The sequence below is a fragment of the Rhinoderma darwinii genome, chromosome 2 (assembly GCF_050947455.1).
Source record: "Rhinoderma darwinii isolate aRhiDar2 chromosome 2, aRhiDar2.hap1, whole genome shotgun sequence".
Lineage (NCBI taxonomy): Eukaryota > Metazoa > Chordata > Amphibia > Anura > Rhinodermatidae > Rhinoderma > Rhinoderma darwinii.
The window spans coordinates 353,748,831-353,761,190 of NC_134688.1; positions in this window are offsets into that span (position 1 = coordinate 353,748,831).

A 12,360-nucleotide genomic window follows, 5' to 3' on the forward strand; every position below is an offset into this window, starting at 1 on the left:
GAATGGGCTCGTACTTTGAACCGCAATTATGGTCCGTAATTCCGGATCAAAATTACGGCCGTGCGCATGAGGCCTAAGGCCTCATGCACACGACCGTGCTTTTGCTGCTGCAGTTCCCCCGAATTGCGGCTCCATTCATTCCTATGGGGCCATGCACACGACCGTGGTTTTCACGGTCCTTGTATGGCCCCGGAGCCTGAACCACAGAAAGAACGGGCAAGCCTTATTACAACCGTGTTCTGCTCATTGAAAATAATGGCCGCGGCCATGTGCACAGCCCGCGTTTTGCGGGCGGCTTGCGGCTGTCACTCCCGGAAATCATAGCCGTGCACATGGCTATGGTCGTGTGCATGAGGCCTTACTCTTTAAAACAATGCTTCCGTTACGGTTTACTGACTTTTATGTTTGTGTCGGGGGGGGGGGGTGTTGTGTATATAAATGGACTACTGACATTTACCATTCCCTTTGTCAATAGTGTGTGTCCCTACACAGTGTGACACTATAATCACAGACCAGACATTTACAAGGGGAAAAGTAACACCCACTTGTCAATTGATTCATACAATTCCAGGAGGAATAACAGACCCAACACAACAAGTTCTGAGAAAAGATGCCCCAGAAGCAGTGGCGTAACTACCGCTATAGCAGACGTAGCGGCTGCTACGGGGCCCGCGGCATGAGGGGCCCCTTGTCGCCCGCCGGCACGGGCCCCCACCGTGGCGGAGGCTCCGCTAGCAGCCACTATGGCTGCTACAGCGGGACGCCACTGAACACTACGGCAGAGCAGGGAGGTATCTCCCCGCTCTGCCATTAAACAAAAGACATGTATCCCCTATCCACAGGATAGGGGATACATGTGTGATCGCTGGCAGCGATAAGGAGAACGGGGGACTGAAAGTCCCCTGAAGTTCTCCATCACAAACCTCAGACTTCCGGGGTCTGTGTCGGCAGCTCCATAGAAATGAATGGAGCACTGGTCGCGCTTGTGCGCATGCGTGACCAGCGCGCCTTTCATTTTTCTTGAGCTGTGCAGACGCAGGAAGTCAGAGGTTAGCCATGGAGAACTTCGGGGGACTTTCGGTCCCCCGTTCTCCCTATCAGTGCCAGCGATCACACATGTATCCCCTATCCTGTGGATAGGAGATACATGTCTTTTCACACTGTAGGTCGCATTTTTTTGGGGGGTTGGGGCTGTATAGCGTTCCCTACAGGGGGGGGCTGTATAGCGTTCCCTACAGGGGGGGGCTGTATAGCGTTCCCTACAGGGGGGGCTGTATAGAATTCCCTACAGGGGGGCTGTATAGCGTTCCCTACAGGGGGGGCTGTATAGCGTTCCCTACAGGGGGCTGTATAGCGTTCCCTACAGGGGGGGCTGTATAGCGTTCCCTACAGGGGGGGCTGTGTAGCGTTCCCTACAGGGGGGGGCTGTATGGCGTTCCCTACAGGGGGGGCTGTATGGCGTTCCCTGCAGGGGGGGTCTGTATGCCATTCCCTACAGGGACGGCTGTATGGCGTTCCCTACAGGGGGGGTCTGTATGGCGTTCCCTACAGGGGGGGCTGTATGGCGTTCCCTACAGACCCCCTGTAGATAACGCCATACAGACCCCCTGTAGATAACGCCATACAGACCCCCCTGTAGGGAACGCCATACAGACCCCCCTGTAGATAACGCCATACAGACCCCCCTGTAGATAACGCCATACAGTCCCCCCTGTAGATAGCGCCATACAGTCCCCCCTGTAGATAGCGCCATACAGTCCCCCCTGTAGATAGCGCCATACAGTCCCCCCTGTAGATAGCGCCATACAGTCCCCCCTGTAGATAGCGCTATACAGTCCCCCCTGTAGATAGCGCCATACAGCCCCCTCTGTAGATAGCGCCATACAGTCCCCCCTGTAGATAGCGCCATACAGCCCCCTCTGTAGATAGCGCCATACAGCCCCCTCTGTAGATAACGCCATACAGCCCCCTCTGTAGATAGCACCATACAGTCCCCCCTGTAGATAGCGCTATACAGTCCCCCCTGTAGATAGCGCCATACAGCCCCCTCTGTAGATAGCGCTATACAGTCCCCCCTGTAGATAGTGCCATACAGCCCCCTCTGTAGATAGCGCCATACAGCCCCCTCTGTAGATAACGCCATACAGCCCCCTCTGTAGATAGCGCCATACAGTCCCCCCTGTAGATAGCGCCATACAGCCCCCTCTGTAGAGAACGCCATACAGCCCCCTCTGTAGATAGCGCCATACAGCCCCCTCTGTAGATAGCGCCATACAGCACCCCTGTAGATAACGCCATACAGTCCCCCTGTAGATAGCGCCATACAGCCCCCTCTGTAGATAGCGCCATACAGCCCCCTCTGTAGATAGCGCCATACAGCCCCCTCTGTAGATAGCGCCATACAGCCCCCTCTGTAGATAGCGCCATACAGCCCCCTCTGTAGATAACGCCATACAGTCCCCCCTGTAGATAGCACCATACAGCCCCCTCTGTAGATAGCGCCATACAGCCCCCTCTGTAGATAGCGCCATACAGCCCCCTCTGTAGATAGCGCCATACAGTCCCCCCTGTAGATAGCGCCATACAGCCCCCTCTGTAGATAGCGCTATACAGTCCCTCCTGTAGATAGCGCCATACAGCCCCCTCTGTAGATAGCGCCATACAGCCCCCTCTGTAGATAGCGCCATACAGCCCCCTCTGTAGATAGCGCCATACAGCCCCCTCTGTAGATAGCGCCATACAGCCCCCTCTGTAGATAACGCCATACGGCCCCCTCTGTAGATTGCGCCATACGGTCCCCCCTGTAGATAGCGCCATACAGCCCCCTCTGTAGATAGCGCCATACAGTCCCCCCTGTAGATAGCGCCATACAGCCCCCTCTGTAGAGAACGCCATACAGCCCCCTCTGTAGATAGCGCCATACAGTCCCCCCTGTAGATAGCGCCATACAGTCCCCCCTGTAGATAGCGCCATACAGCCCCCTCTGTAGATAGCGCCATACAGCCCCCTCTGTAGATAGCGCCATACAGCCCCCTCTGTAGATAGCGCCATACAGCCCCCTCTGTAGATAGCGCCATACAGTCCCCCCTGTAGATAGCGCCATACAGTCCCCCCTGTAGATAGCGCCATACAGCCCCCTCTGTAGATAGCGCCATACAGTCCCCCCTGTAGATAGCGCCATACAGCCCCCCTGTAGATAACGCCATACAGTCCCCCCTGTAGATAGCGCCATACAGCCCCCTCTGTAGATAGCGCCATACAGCCCCCTCTGTAGATAGCGCCATACAGCCCCCTCTGTAGATAACGCCATACAGTCCCCCCTGTAGATAGCGCCATACAGTCCCCCCTGTAGATAGCGCCATACAGCCCCCTCTGTAGATAGCGCCATACAGTCCCCCCTGTAGATAACGCCATACAGCCCCCTCTGTAGATATCTACAGGGGGGACTGTATGGCGCTATCTACAGAGGGGGCTGTATGGCGTTATCTACAGGGGGGGGGCTGTAAAAAAGGCACTATCTACAAGGGGGGGGGGGTTGTGTGACACCCAGGGGAGGGGGGGGCCCCAGTCAAAAGTTTGCTATGGGGCCCAGTCTTTCCTAGTTACGCCCCTGCCCAGAAGTGTTATTTTATGGGGAATACAAGTATTTACTAAAACAGACTTGTCAGGAGAGGTGATATGTCCTCTTTAAGTAAATTGCTCAAGCACTGCAAGCCTCTTGAAACATTTCAGTCACTTAAGGGAATGTGTCGCTAGAAATGTTTTTTTTTTTCAGTTAAACAATTAGTATTTAAAAAGGCTCTGTCACCACATTATAAGTGGCCTATATTGTACATGATGTGATCGGCGCTGTAATGTAGATTACAGCAGTGTTTTTTATTTATGACCTATATTAGCTTTATGCTAATGAATTTCTCAATGGACAACTGGGCGTGTTTTACTTTTTGACCAAGTGGGTGTTGTACAGAGGAGTGTATGACGCTGACCAATCAGCGTCATACACTTCTCCCCATTCATTGACACTGCAGATAGCGTTATAGCTATATCGCTACGTGCAGCTACATACACAAACACTAATATTACTGCAGTGTCCTGACAATGAATATACATTACCTCCAGCCAGGACGTGATGTGTATTCAGAATCCAGACCACTTCTGTAGCGTCTCTGTGATTTGCAGCACAGCACAGCGAGATCTCGCTGTGAATGACAGCTTACAGCGCAATCTCGCGAGGCTAAGCCTGCTATGCTGTAAATCACACAGACGCTACAGAAGTGGTCAGGATTCTGAATACAAATCACGTCCTGGCTAGAGGTAATGTATATTCATTATCAGGACACTGCAGTAATGTTATTTTTTGTGTATGTGGCTGCACATAGCGATATAGCTATATCGCTATCTGCAGAGTAAATGAATGGAGAGAAGTGTATGACGCTGATTGGTCACTGATTGGTAAGCGTCATACACTTCTTTCCACAACGCCCACTTGGTCAAAAAGTTGTCCAATGATAAACTCATTAGCATAAAGCTAATATAGGTCATAACTCTGTGAAAAATGATCGTATTTCTAAAGAAAATCACTGCTGTAATCTAAATTACAGCGCCGATCACATCTTGTACAATATGGGGCACTTATAATGTGGTGACAGAGCCTCTTTAAGTGATTACACATTGTTTTAATTTTTTTTATTTTTTCACAATTCATGAAATATTATAAATTAGATTCTAATTTATAACATTTCCATGTGCTGGCCACTAGAGAGAGCAGTTCCCAAAATTGCAGCATGGTCACTGTGGTAAAGCAACCTCATTGATGTATGCTGCAAATTTGGGGTGGACACACTCTCCTGTAGTGTCCTCACACAATCCCCCCACCGTTCTTCTGGCTAGTGGCAGGAGAAGGAAGGGTTTGAATGTCTTCAAACATCCTACACTGTGTGCCGCCATTTTCTGAGCGACTGCACAGTGTAGGAGGATTAGATACAGTATCACACGAACATAATACACACGAACATACACGAACATAAATTACCTGATCCTGCCGCCGCCTCCGCTGGTCTACGCTCCCCTTCCTTGCGCCTTCACTTCGTTGAACATATGGCCGGAAGCCGCAGCCGGAAGTCATCATCTTACTGTCCAGCAGCGGCTTCCGGTCGACATGAAAATGGCGCCAGATGTCGCTCTGCCGAAGACCTTCCTTTTGGACTGTGTGGGAGCAGCGCATGCGCCGTTCCCACACAGACGGCGTACGCTATAGTGAATGGAACGGCTCCCGTTCGCATTCTCTAAGGGGTTGTATGTGCCATATTCCATCTCTGTATGTGTCGTTAATCGACACATACAGAGATGAAAAAAAAATGTCAGCCCCCATAGTGAAGTAAAAGTCAGAAAACATTAAAAAGTAAAACATGAGAACACAATTAAATAAAATTTTAGAAAATATTATATTAAAAGCAATATGATAAAAAAAATAATAATTCATGACACCTTCCCTTTAAGGTCCTTTTACACGGGCCAATATGGGCCATGAAAACGAACACCGATCAACAAGACAGCTCTTTGATCGGCGCTTGTTTGCTCTTTCACAAGGAGCAATGATTGGTTATGTATGGGGACGAGCGATCGCTAAGATCGCTCATCCCCATGCATTTGCATCATGTCGGCAGCACATCTCCCTGTCTACACAGGGAGATGTGCTGCTGACAACAATAATATTTAATCCTGCATAAAAAGATGTGATCAGCCAAGGAACAAGCGTTTCCCCGTTTATTGGCTGATCGGTTTACACAGGGCAATTATCGGGCAAACGAGCGTTCATATGATCATTGGCACATGTAAAAGGGCCACAAGCTAGTGGACTAGGGATTGGGTACCTCTCCTGGGTTCCCTCCAAGTCTTGCAATGACTGTATGATATTATTTTGACTTTCCTGGAATTATTTAATCACTATTTGGTAATATTTATTACTCGCTGTATGTTTAAACCCTTTAAAAGGCCCAGTTAGGCTATGTTCACATCTGCGTCAGGGCTCCGTTCCGATGTTCAATCTGAGCTTTCCATCGGAATGGAGCCCTGACTGACACAAACTGAAACCAAAGGTCCCCGTTTCCATCATCATTGATTTCAATGGTGACGGATCTGGTGCCAATGGTTTCAGTTTGTCTCCATTGTGCAAGGGTTCCGTTGTTTTGAAGGGATAAATACCGAATGTCGGAACGGAGCCCTGACGCTGATGTGAACAAAGCCTTATTTTGGGCCTTTGGGACACAATTTTTTTGGTCTGTAAATACTATCATGTGCCACTCGGATGCTGTGAAAAACGGCCTATGTGGCACTCTGTCGTGTGCAACTGGCCTTACACTTCTGTATTGCAGTGTATTATTCCTGTGAGTATAAAACGGAGAGGTATCCTATTAGGCAGGGCCAAATAGGCATACACACATGGAAGAGCTTGGGAACTTATCTTGGCCCCCAGCTGCCATGGCAACCAATTGACACCCTGCGTTTGATTAACAGAAGGGTGCTGATGGGGTGACAGAGGGTGCTCCCTTCCTCTAACTACTGAGATGCTGCGTCGCTAATGACCAAGGCATATGAGTGGTTTAACGGCTGGGATCAGAGATATCTCGGGAATACACAGCTGACACCCGCTGCCAATAGCCAGAACGATAATTGTATTTAAAAAAATAAAAATAAACATATGCCTCTCACATTAAAAACACCACAAACCAAATACCGTAAGTAGACTCTCGTATGCTACCATAGACTTTAAAGTGTCAAAACAAAACAGTAAATGCTGTGTGTGAATATAGCCTAAAGAAGTAGAGGAAGGCTTCCAATTAGGCTACAATAGAAACACAGCCACAACCAGATTTGTAGAGGCCCTGAGCAAAACATTAATGTGTTTCTATTCAGTGTTAGTTTTCTGCCCCACCTCCACCTTTACAGACTACTTGGAATGCTCTGATGTCATTCACTTTGACTAGTAGCAACGGCCTGTTTGCATGCCATAGTAGTAGTACTTAAATGCTTTTATGTGACTACAATGGAGGTGTTCTTAGAACAAGAGATAAGACAATAGGAGATTTCACATCCTAGCCTTGCCAAGCCAACTCATTACAAAGACAAGAGACCTTACTGATGTCCTTGGCATATTTGATTTATTTGCAGTTTTTTTTATATAGCACCAACATATTTCATTAGTGTAGTATGTTTCAGGCGTTGTCCGGGCATGAACTACTGATTACCTATCCACATGATAGGTCATCAGTATATGACTGGTGGGGGTCCGATACTCAGACCCTGTACCACTCAGCTACCATTCAGCTGTTCCGGCTGCCTCCGGGCACCGTATCTTATGCATTGTATGCAATGTTCGGAGCTAGAAGCAAATGGCTCCGTACACTGCATAGTGGCCATGCTACAGAACTGCAGCTCTGCTCCTATACACTTGAATTGGAGCAGAGTTGCAGTACTGCAGCTCGGCCACTATCCTGTGACCAGAGGCAGCCAGAGCAGCTGATCGGTGCAGAGTATGGGTGTCTGATCCCCACCGATCATATACTGATGACCTATACTGTGGATAGGTTATTAGTAGTCCATGCCCGGACAACTCCTTTAAAATCATACTTCCCAACCATCCCAAATTCAGCGGGACAGTCCTGTATACCGGGTGGTGTCCCGCTGTCCCGGGCAGCCAGTGGCATGTCCCGGTTCCAACTGGGACGCAGACACCGTTGAATCCAATGCTGAAGCAGGGAACAGTGAGCTCCTTGCTTCAGCATTCACTGTGTGACGCTGCTGTGAGCGGCTTGGCACAGACAGGCGTGATGCAGCGATTTCATTGCGCCTGTCTGTGCCAAGCCACTCATAGCACAGAGTGGCAGAGCAGAGGGATCTCGCAGAGCAGAGGGATCTCCTCCACTCGTTGTGGGAACGGGGCTAGGTATGTGTTAATTTTTTTTATTAGGCACTATGTGGCGTTATACTGTATGTAGCACCTGCTAAGGGGGCATTATACTGTATGGGGGCACCTGCTAAGAGGGGATTATACTGTATGGTGGCAGCTAAGGGGACAATATACTGTATGGGGGCAGCTGTGTGAGCAGTATACTTTATGGGGCATATTTGTGGGCATTATACTGTATGGGGCATCTATAGGAGCATTTTACTGTATGGGGCATTATACTGTGTGGGGACAGCTATTTGGAATTATACTGTGTGAGAGGAACTATGGAGTATTATACTGTGTGAGGGGCAGCTATAGGGACATTATACTGTGTGGGTGGTTCAATAGGGGCATTATACTGGGGGGATGCACTATGGGAGCATGATACTGTGTGGGCTGAACTGGGTGTGTATGGGAAGGAATTGGGCAGGGTTAGAGGCGTAGCTTAACAGGGAAAAATTTGCAGTGGTGCACTAAGCGAGCCGCATCGGTTGTTCCTCTTGGCAATGCTTGAAAGTTGGGAGGTATGTAAGATACCATTAATGCTATCAAATTATTATTTCCAAACACATCTTGTCATGTGGTTTTATGATTTGTGTTTCAATTTACTATTATTTCCTCGTACTCAATTCTTCCATACTTTTTCTTTGTTTCATTATGGCTAAAGGTAAGCTGAGAAATGTGATCTAAGCATATTGGAGGCACAATTCTTAATTTAGTCTGTACATACATAGCCTATTCTGACCTTTTCCACCTAAATCTTGTCCATTTCACAATTAGTTGCGCATGAGCATATGGACCTCTACAGTGCCTTTATAACAGTGGCACCCATGTTGCTCCCATAACAGTCAAGTGCTCCATATCAGTGCCAGCCACAGTGCCCCTTCAGCTGTGTGAAGTCATGCGCGAGATTCCATAATTACAGCTAAAATGCTTACATAACAGTGCCAGTCACAGTGCCTCAATAACAGTAGAGCAAAGCAGAGGCGTAGCTAGGTTCTCCAGCACCCGGGACAAAGATTGAGTTTGGCGCCCTCCTCCCAACCTCTTTCCCGACATCTCCTTCCCCCACGCCGTGTTTGTTTTCTCTACCAGTCAATGACGTGTCATTTCTGTTCCACATTTCTTTTTATGTAATGCGAGCATAAAAACATTTGTACATTTTACAAGCAATATAGTTCTATACACAACACCAGAATAGTGCTCAGTACATAAATACAGCCTCAGAACCAAGCTCATTACATATATTCAGCACAAGCACAAATACAGCTCAATTTAGTGCAACCCCTGCTGTACAGGTTTGTACGGCGTAAAACTACAGCTCCCAGCATGGTCCGAACAATGGTGAGGATATGCTGCGAGTTGCTGTTTCACAAAAAATAAATCCTATCATAATCATACCACCCATTATCTCGCTGCAGATCATACAGTGACTACAGTACTGATTAAAGGCAGAATAAACATTTACATTAAGTGACTCACCGGTGACGTCTCAGATTCTAGTTCTTTTTCTCCATCCGGTCCAGACCTCTATGATGACTTCTCCCGGTAACAGCCCATTTCTGCAGTTTGCCAGTTTGATGTCTTCAGCTTCTTACTTTTCCAACATTTCTACACCTATAAACAAAGATAAAGTTATCATTATACCACACACTACGCCCCTATAATAGCCCCTATAATAGCGCCATACACTGCACCTCTAATTATAATAGCACCATACACCATGTCACACACACACACACACACACACACACACACACACACACACACACACACACACACACACTGTGCCCCCTGTAGATAGTGTCTGCCATAGAGCCCCCTGTAGATAGTGCCCCCTGTAGATAGTGCCCCCATATAGCCCACCCCTGTATATAGTGTCCCACAAATAACTCACCCTATAGTGCTCTACAGATAGCCCACCCCTGTATATAGCCCCCTGTAGATATAGCCCAGCCCTGTATATAGTGCTCCACGTATAGCCCAATCCTGTATATAGCCCCCTGTAGATATAGCCCACCCCTGTATATAGTGCTCAACAGATAGCCCACCCCTGTATATAGCCCCCTATAGATATAGCCCAACCCTGTATATAGGGCTCCACATATAGTCCACCCCTGTATATAGCCCCCCTGTAGATATAGCCCACCCCTGTATATAGTGCTCCACAGATAGCCCACCACTGTATATACTATATACAGGGGTGGGCTATATGTACAGGGGGGGGCTATATACAGGGGTGGTCTTTCTGTGGAACACTATAGGGGGAGCTATTTGTGGGATACTATATACAGGGGTGGGCTATATCTACAGGGGGACTATATACAGGGGTGGGCTATATCTACAGGGGAGCTATATACAGGGGTGTGCGATCTATGGAGCACTATATACAGGGGTGGGCTATATCTACAGGGGGGCTATATACTATATAGCCCCCCTGTAGATATAGCCTACCCCTGTATATAGTGCTCCATAGATCGCCCACCCCTGTATATAGCCCCCCTGTAGCTATAGCCCACCCCTGCATATGGTGCTCCATAGATAGCCCACCCCAGTATATAGCCCCCCTGTAGATAGACACGACCCCCGTAGATAAAGCCCCCTGCATGTAGATAAAGCCCCCCCCATAGATAAAGTCCCCCCGTAGATAAAGTCCCCCTTGTAGATAAAGTCCCCCCGTAGATAAAATCCCCTTGTAGATAAAGCCCCCCAGTGTAGATAAAGTCCCTCCCATAGATAAAGTCCCCCTTGTAGATAAAGCCCCCCTGTAGATACAGCCACACACTTTTTTATTATAATTAAAAAAAAAACTATTTAAACTCACCTTAATCCCGTTCCCACGCCGGCCGGCAGCCATGAAGACCTGCTCTCTTCTGCGCAGGTCTCCTGGGGGTTGAACGAAGCATCCATGAAAGGCGCTGATTGGCTGGGCAGGATGACTTTCCCTGTCAATCTGCGCCTTTCATCGACGGAAGCTTCACTGGTACAAAAGATACCAGTCGCTTCATTGGTGCAAAAGCGCTGAATAGCCGGGCACGGAACTTGCCCGGTCATTCATTGCTTCTAATTGTACCTGTGTCCTATAGACACAGGTACAATTATAGTGCAGCAGGAGATGGCACTGGCGCCCCCCTCTAAGTTGCGCCCGGGGCACATGCCCCGCCTGCCACCCCTAGCTACGCCCCTGAGCAAAGAAGCAGTGCCCCAAAACAGTGACAGCAACAGTGCTCCCATAATGCTGTCAGCCACAGTGCTCCTATACCAATGCCACAGTGCACAGTTTAGTGTGTTCAAAGAAAACCAGATTTACCCCTTTCATGTTCTTGTTCCTTCATGTCATGAGAGAGAGAGAGAGAGTGAGATTTTTACTAACTATACATTATTTAGAAATAATACATTTAAGGGAATCTGTCAGCAAGATCATGCAGTCCTAACCGAAGGCGGCAGCATTATTTACTAATAGGTTCCATGGTGATTGTATTGAACTATGTTTTACTCTAAAGTGCTAAAGCATTTAAAAGAAAGCATAGTTTTAATGCTGGCTCACAGCTACTGTTATGCAATGGGCTCGTAGAGAAGTGTCCGCTGGACGGCTACTATCTGGTTTCCCCCTGGCCAGCTTAGAATGATTGACAGGTCTCACCCTTTTCGTGTATAGAGTTCCGGATGCTAGGAAGCTAATTTGCATGCAGCGTGGGGGAGAATAATGAAAGTACATTTTTACATTGCTTTAGGAACTAAGCTATGTATCAGGTATGTCACCACTGCTTTCCCCTGGACCTCACTGGTGGTATCAGTGGTTGGGAGGGGCGACGTAAAAATGATGACCTACTACAACTGTGGGCATGTAGAAATTCAGCCATGCAGTTGTATAACTCCCCCTCCCGAACTTGTGAATTCAGAAGGACTGTATAAACAGTGTCATGAACCTCGAAATACTTTATCACCAGTGGCGGATTACATAGACCATAGGCCCTGGGCTGTTCCACCAAGTTGGGCCTCCCTCCCCCCCCCACCGCTCTGCCGTGTCTATAGTGAACACCACCTTTCTGCGTGAGCATTGACAAATGGGCGTTACGATTCCCCTTGTCAAAGGGCTGTGTCCCTACATACTGACAGTCTCCAACCATCGCTGACAGTATCACACCGTGTAGGGACACATCCTCCTGACAATGGGAAGGGTAACACGCATTTGTCTATTAGTCCTGGGTACACAAAGACTTTATGTGGAATATAAGGATTTCCTATAACAGACATGTCAGGAGAGGGGACAGATCCTCTATAGATCCAGTGACTCACAAGTGATGTCTTCTCTGATGGGAGTCGCTCTCTTTTCTTCTCTATCTGACACAGACCATTATGGCGACTTCTCCTGATGAGACATCTTTGCTCCTCGATTCTGCAGCCATTTC